Here is a 7453-nt window from a genome sequence, read left to right as displayed (position 1 = left end):
TTTCGGATCGGGACCCTTCTTCAGAAATAGGGAAGGGATAGGGGGCTCAAATAAATAGAGAGAGGTGGGGTGGGGCTGGGGAAGGTAGGTGGGGTGGTGATAGTGAGTGCAGGTAGGCAGTGGGGGGATTGGTCAGTGAGGTGGGAGGAGCGGATAGGTGGGAGAGAAGGCAGACAGATCAAGGAGGCGGGCATGAGCGGGAGGGTTGGTCATGGGATGAGGTCAGGGGGTGGGGAGATTTTGAAGCTATTGCCTACCTGCACTCACTATCACCTTTCCCCACCTACCTTTCCCAGCACCACCTCTCCTCTCTATTTATTTCAGAGTCCCCAACCCCTCCCCCATTTCTGAAGAAGGGTCCCAACCCGAAACGTCAGCTTTCCTGCTCCTCTGATGTTGCTTGGCCTGCTGTGCTCATCCAGCTCTACACCTTGTTATCTCAGACTCCAGCATCGGCAGTTCTTACTATCTCTTACCTGGTTGTTTGTTGTCATATGGATAGCTGGCTACAAGAGCCCCACCATGCAAACTTATAGATAGAACAAAAGTTTCATTCATTATCCAGCCCATTACTGCTTTGGTTTCTGGTTCAAATTGTGAAGTCTTATCTTCAATCCAGTCCATTGCTGCTCTGGTTTCTGGTTCAAATAGTAACGTGTTATTTTCAAAGACATCAGGAAAGTTTCTGTTCAAATCAACTTGCCTTTTATTGTATCTGAGTAAGGGGGTGAAAGATAGAAGCACCTTTTAGTCAAACACAGCAATATTAACATCATAAAAACAAAGAACTGTGGATGCTGCAGGTCTTAAACAAGAACAGAAATTGGTGGAAAAACTCAGCAGGTCTAGCAGCATCTGTGAAGAGAAAGCAGAGTTAACATTTCCATTCTGTTCATCAGAACTGATAATAGCGAGGAAAATGTAGTATTTAGAGTCAAAGAGATGTACAGCACGGAAACAGACCCTTTGGTCCAACTTGTTCATGCTGACCAGATATCCCAAATTAATCTAGTCCCATTTGCCAGCATTTAGCTCATAACTCTCTAAACCCTTCCTATTCATATATCCATCCAGATGCCTTTTAAAAGTTGCCATTGTACCAGCCCTCCTTCCATTGACTCCATCTATATTTCCCACTGCCTTGGGAAAGCAACCAATGTAATTCAAGAACCCTCCTTTATTTTACTCTTTATACTCTTTTCCATCCTCTTCCATCGGGCAGAGATACAAAGGTTTGAAAACACATACCAACAATTTAAGAACAGCTTCTTCCCCGCTGTTCTCAGACTTATGAATGGATCTCTCATATATTACAGTTGATCTGCCTCTGCTCCTTCTCTGGAGCTGTAACACTATATTCTGCATTCTGTTCTATTACCCTGATGTACTTATGTAAGATTTGATTTGTTTGGTTAGCATGCAAAACAATACTTTTCACTTTATCTCACAAAATATGACAATAATAAATCAAATCAAATTTTTTGTCCTGGATTACTATCAATGATCTCCTTATCTGCCTACCCCTTTCATTACCTTTGTCTCTCTCTCTCTGGGCTCATCTCCACGTTTCCACTCACCTCTCCTCACTCCTTCACCATCCCCCCACCCCAAAACTCCCTGTCTTCAGCATATATACCACCTTTTCTCAGCTGCTATCTGTTCTGAAGGGTCACTGGACTCGAAACATTAACTGTGCTTTCTCTCCACAGATGCTGCCTGACCTTCTGAGTTTTTCCAGCAATTTCATTTTATTTTACAGCACTATTAATTCCTTCTGGACAAATTGTACCAGTTGTAGGGTTAAAAACATTTTCTTTTCAACAACGTCAGTGGAGCGCCTTCATTTTAGGTTAGAAATTGCTGTAAAAAATAGGCACCTAACAGAAATAGACATCTCACACAAGTGAGAAGTTCTACAGTGATTTTAATAAGTTTTCGATCTCAAATGAAAATCATAGAAAACAACTCTTAAAAAAAGTGATTAAAGCACATTATTCAAGACGTCAATTATTGCTAATTTCCAATGGAGAATAGGTCAGAATTTTGAGAAGATCAGTTAAATGTCCTCATTATTACTGAAACAAATATTCAATTGGGAAAGTACACCAGTCTTATCTAGATTGATTCAAAACTAGACCAAAAGCCATTCAAAAGAAATTGAATTTACATTAGTTGATTTTCCCATGACTTTCTGAAAGACAAGGTAATAAAGTGCATCTTTCCACATGTGACTGTTTCCTGCTTGTGTTCCCCTTATTTATTTGACTGGAATCTTCATGACTTGCATTGAGTTCATTTCCATGATCCTACCCATGTCAACAGTACACCTTCTCAAACAATCATAAAGGAGGCAGCTAATTGAAGGGGCACCTCTACGTTTGCCATCCAGTTGGGAACCACAACCGGGTTTGGAAGTCAGGAGTTCAGGGCAGTGTAACCCACTGGCAGTAGCTACTGTGTGACCAGAGGGAATGCTGCTGAGGCAGGCAGCAGGGACCTTAGGAAATCCGAGACGGTTGTGAACATCCATCTTCACAATCTCCACACCCATCAGGTGAAGGCAGCACTCCCAGCATCTTTTTTATTTGCCGGTATCATTGAAGGCTACCACAAAAGCAAAGCTCTGCAGATGCTGGAAATCTGAAATAATAACAAAAAGAAAACTAAACTGGCGAACCTCAGTAGGTCAGGGAGCGTCTGCGAAGAGAAACAGAGTTAACGTCTCAGGTCAATGGCCTGAATGTGGAAGTGGATTGTTAATTAGTCACCTCTTTAAGATCACACAGTCACCAACCAAAATGATTGACTCTGTTTCTGCACAGATGGCCTGTTGAGCTTTTCCAGACGTTTTTGTGTCTATTTCAAGCTGTTTATTTACACCATAACAAGGGGAGATGATTATGCCCTGCACATGTGCTGAAACAGTGTCAGAGGCAAAAAAGGAGAGGGGCTTTTGAAATGTAGCTTGTAACTCGTCACATTATCATTTTCAAATAGACAGACAGCCTAAACTAATGTTTACAATGCAAACAAAAGCAGTTATTAGAGAGTAACTTCAAATAGAATCATGTTCGGATTGACTGTTCCCAAAAATGTTAAACCTCATTCATCAGTAATGTTGCCTCCTATTGTGCAGCCTCGTCCACAAACTCCAAGTGAAAACACAGCCAGGGGGCTGCATGACTCTTACAGAACTGTATTCCACTCTGTTAACAGCCACTAAGGCCCTCACTAATTGACTTAATGATCTGCCCACCACTGGTACATAGGTAGTGTCTTTACCTCAAAGCCAGGAGGCCCAGGTTCAAAGTTCCACCTGCTCCAGAGATGTTTAATAACATCTCTGAACAGGTCCTGCCTAACTCTGGGGAATGCTCAATGCTGCAATTTTCCTTTGCTGCTGTGTCACCACCTCCAGGAACCGTGCGAGAAAGCAAAACACATTGGGAAGCCTGCCCAACACTTTCATTTCCTAAATTCACCTTTCCCTACCTCCAGAACCAGGGGAGGCAATGGCCTAGTGGTATTATCACTGGACTGTTAATCCAGAGACCCAGATAACATTCCTGGGACCCAGGTTCAAATCCTGCCATGGCAGATAGTGGAATTTGAATTCAATAAAATATATCTATAATTAAGAATCTAATGATGATTGCACATTCACTCATGTCCTTTAGGGAAGGAAAGTGTCACCCTTACCTGGTCTGGCCAACATGTGACTCCAGACCCACAGCAATGTGGTTGACTCCTAACTGCCCTCTGGGCAATAAATGCTGCCTAGCCAGCAACACCCTCATCCCATGAATGAATAAAGGGAAAAAAAAAGCTCCATTTCCTAATTCCACTTTCCCTACCTCCAACACCAGAGATCTGAGGAAGGGTCACTGGACCCAAAACATTAACTCTGATATTTTGCTTCACAGATGCTGCCAGACCTACTGAGCTTTTCCAGCAACTTCTGTTTTTGTTCCAAAACCAGCTCCACTGGACCAGGAGAATTCCAGCAGGCCTTGTGTTTTCTAACAAAAACTAAATTGCTGGAAAAGCTCAGCAGGTCTGGCAGAATCTGTGAAGGAAAAAGCAGAGTTAATGTTTTGGGCCCGGTGACCCTTCCTCAGAACTGATGGTGGCTGGGAAAATGTCAGTTTATATGCAGAAAATAGGGAGGTGGGTGGGGTAGGCAGTAAATGATAGGATAGAGCCCAAAGAGAGAGGATAGACAGTTGGACAGACAAAGAGTTGCTAACGATCAGGCTGGGAGGGTGAATAGTTGTAAATGGGAACTGTTAGTGACTAACAACAGGTAGTGTGTAATGGCAGGCTATATGGTAACAAACCCAGGAACAAAAACAAAGTAGCTGGAAAAGCTCAGCAGGTCTGGCAGCATCTGTGAAGGAGAAAGCAGAGTTAACGTTTCGGGTCTGGTGACCCTTCCTCAGAACTTGTTGTTGTGTATGTGGTAAAAAAGCCTGGTGTGTGGGGTAGGGGGCTGGGACATGGGAGAGTTTAGGCCCTAAAATTTTTAAACTCGACATTGAGTCCGGAGGGCTGTAGGGTCCCCAAGCAGAAAATGAGGTGTTGTTGCTCTAGCTTGCGTTGAGGTTCACTGGAACACCGCAGCAAGCCAGAGACAGAAATGTTGGCCAGGGAGCAGGATGGTGTGTTAAAGTGGCAGGCAACAGGTAGTTCAGGGTCTTGTGTTTTCTAACTCTGGGGGATGCTCAATGCTCAATTTTCCAAGTCTCTCATTCTTTCAATTCCATCTTTGCATTTCTCAGTCCTCTGTGATTTGCGGTTCTGAAATTTAGCCATTTCTGAAGAAGGGTCCCGACCTGAAACATCAGCTTTCCTGCTTCTCTGATGCTGCCTGACCTGCTGTGTTCCTCCAGCTCCACACTGTGTTGTCCCTGACTCCAGCATCGGCAGTTCTTACTATCTCTGTATTTGTCCCTTTGATCTTTTCTTGGGCTTCTTTTGCCCATAGACAAGTTTATCCCACATTCTTTACACCTCTCAAAGACCTATTCATTAGTTTTCAAATGTTCAGAGTCTGATCGGACACAGCAGAAATTCGGAGTGTAAGATTTCAAAAGGTTAGAGAGAACTGGGGTGAAGAGAGATATTAGCTGAACCCCAGTTCTCTCTAGCCTTTTGAAATCTTACACTCCGAATTTCTGCTGTGTCCGATCAGACTCTGAACATTTGAAAACTAATGAATAGGAAATAATATGGTCAAGAGCGTGAAGAAATAGAGTTTCCTCAAGGAGAAAACACAATTTTCTAAAAAAAAGGAAATTAAAAATAAAGAAATAAATTTAAATAAATAGTAAAGTGCAAATAACTTTAAATGTGGAAGGAAAATGAAATGTTTGGGTAGAAAGTAGAAATACTAAAATTAGCTGGCTGATCTATTAAAGGTGAAATTTTTAAAAAATTTACTCATGGGATATGAGCGTCACTGACTAGCCAGCATTTATTGCCCATCCCTAGTTGCCTTTGAATTGAGAGGCTTGCTCAGCCATTTCAGAGGGCAGATGGGAGTCAACCACTTTGCTGTGGGGCTGGAGTCACATGTAGGCCCGACCAGGTAAGGATGGCAGTTTCCTTCCCTAAAGGACATTAGTGAACCAGATGGGTTTTTCCAACAATCGGCAATGGGTTCATGGTCATCAGTAGTTTCTTAATTCCAGAATTATTATTGAATTCAAATTCCACCATCTGCCATGGTGGGATTCAAAGCCAGGTCCCCAGAATATTACCTGAGTTTCTGGATTAATTGTTGAGCAATAATACCACTTGGCCATTGCCTTCCCCATTAGGAACAGGAGGAGGCCATTCAGCCCTTTGAGACTGCTCCACCATTCAATATGATCATGGTTAATTATCCAACTCAGTCCCCTGTTCACGCTTTTTCCCTTTAGCCCTCAGAACTATATCTAACTCTTATTGAAATAGTAAATACTCTGGTCTCAAGCACTTTCTGTGACAGAGAATTCCACAGGTTCACCAATCTCTGGGTGAAGAAATGTCTCCCCAACTCAGTCCTAAATGGCATATCTCGTATCCTTAGGCTGTTGCAGGATGATTACTGGATTCATGGACCTACCAGAAATGCTGGAAGGACTACAGTCCACAGTGTTACACACACCCACTTTTACAATGCAATCACATTTATGACCCTATCTCAGAGAAGACTGAGGTCAAACAGGGCTGTGCGATTTCACCAAATCTCCTCTTCATTATGTTTGCTTCAATACTCTACCTCGCCTCCAGAGAACTACCTACTGACATGGACTGAAAATATAAAACTGACTTTGTCCCCTTCAATTCAAAACCAAAAGTAACCCCAACCCCAGACAGTCACTGACCTTCATTACACAGATGGAGCTTATGTGCTCCCTCAAACTGAGTTCCAGGCCATTGCTAACTCCTCCAAAACAGATGGGAACATCGTCCTTTCTCTAAGGCCCTCTACCTATCCGCTGCCACAGTACAACACCTCCCCCTCTCAATTAGGATCAACAAAGAGATTCTAGAAAATGGGGACCATTTTCCAGACTTTTGTGAGCCCACTCGGAGTGAAGTCAAACCTAGATGGAAAAGTGCATCATGCCTCTACATCATGCCTCTAGGGTCTCAAACCCAAGGGTATGGTAGCATAGGCAACTGCTCTACCAGCTATGCCCTCCTTGAAGACGTTCTGCTCTTCTCTCCAATGCGATTTCCGTTTTAATCTTTCAATTTGTTCCAACACCTCTCAGTTCTGAAGGACAGAGTCATACTGAACTTGAAACACTAACTCTGTTTCTCTCTCTGCAGACAATATTTTGCCTTTATCTGAGACCAAAGTCATGGCTTACAGCACAGCAGTGATCCCATGCTCTTACAGATTTAGCGACTTGGACAACATCTAGCAGGCACAAAGCATTTGGTGATGCACCAACAACTTCACAAGACCCTTCAAAGTCAAAAAAAAGGTTGCCAACAGCAGCCCTCTCTCCCAGGCCAACTTTGTCAACACCGAGGGACAAATCATTCAAAACCAGCTCCACTGTGTAGAATGTGTCACTCGTATACAGAACACCAAACTCACAAAGCAACTGCTCAACTCTGAACTTAGCTGTGGCAGCAGACACCCAAGGGGACAGTGGAAACACTTTAAAGATGTCCTCAAAACACTGCTGAAGAAGTTAAATGTCTCCATCAGCAAGTGAGAGTCCGTGTCTGGAGACGGACCAAAATGGAGAAGGTTGATCCATAAAGGCACCAAGCACAAGACATCAAGACTTCAGCAAGAATGTGCAGGATAAAAATTGAGACACAAGAGGGAGCTCATAAACCTCCAAATAACCATCAATCCAATATGCATGTAAACTGGAGGAGAAACACGTTATAACAAAAACAAAGTTGCTGGAAAAGCTCAGCAGGTCTGGCAGCATCTGTGAAGGAGAAA

General features: G+C 43.1%; 1 long non-coding RNA gene across 1 annotated transcript in view; it reads left to right on the top strand.

Annotated features, from left to right (window-relative positions):
- The window catches only part of LOC125481927, an 11761-nt gene extending 4353 nt beyond the window's left edge, over positions 1-7408 (top strand). Inside the window, exon 3 of the long non-coding RNA XR_007261497.1 lies at positions 6820-7408. This is a non-coding gene — a long non-coding RNA (uncharacterized LOC125481927). The remainder of the gene's footprint in view (positions 1-6819) is intronic.
- Positions 7409-7453: the final 45 nt, after the last annotated feature.

Source organism: Rhincodon typus, unplaced genomic scaffold (genome assembly GCF_021869965.1).
Source record: "Rhincodon typus isolate 14 unplaced genomic scaffold, sRhiTyp1.1 hic_rhity00004347, whole genome shotgun sequence".
NCBI classification, from domain to species: Eukaryota; Metazoa; Chordata; class Chondrichthyes; order Orectolobiformes; family Rhincodontidae; genus Rhincodon; species Rhincodon typus.
The sequence above is the reverse complement of the archived record's forward strand: the minus strand, read 5'-3'. Positions and strand labels throughout refer to the sequence as shown.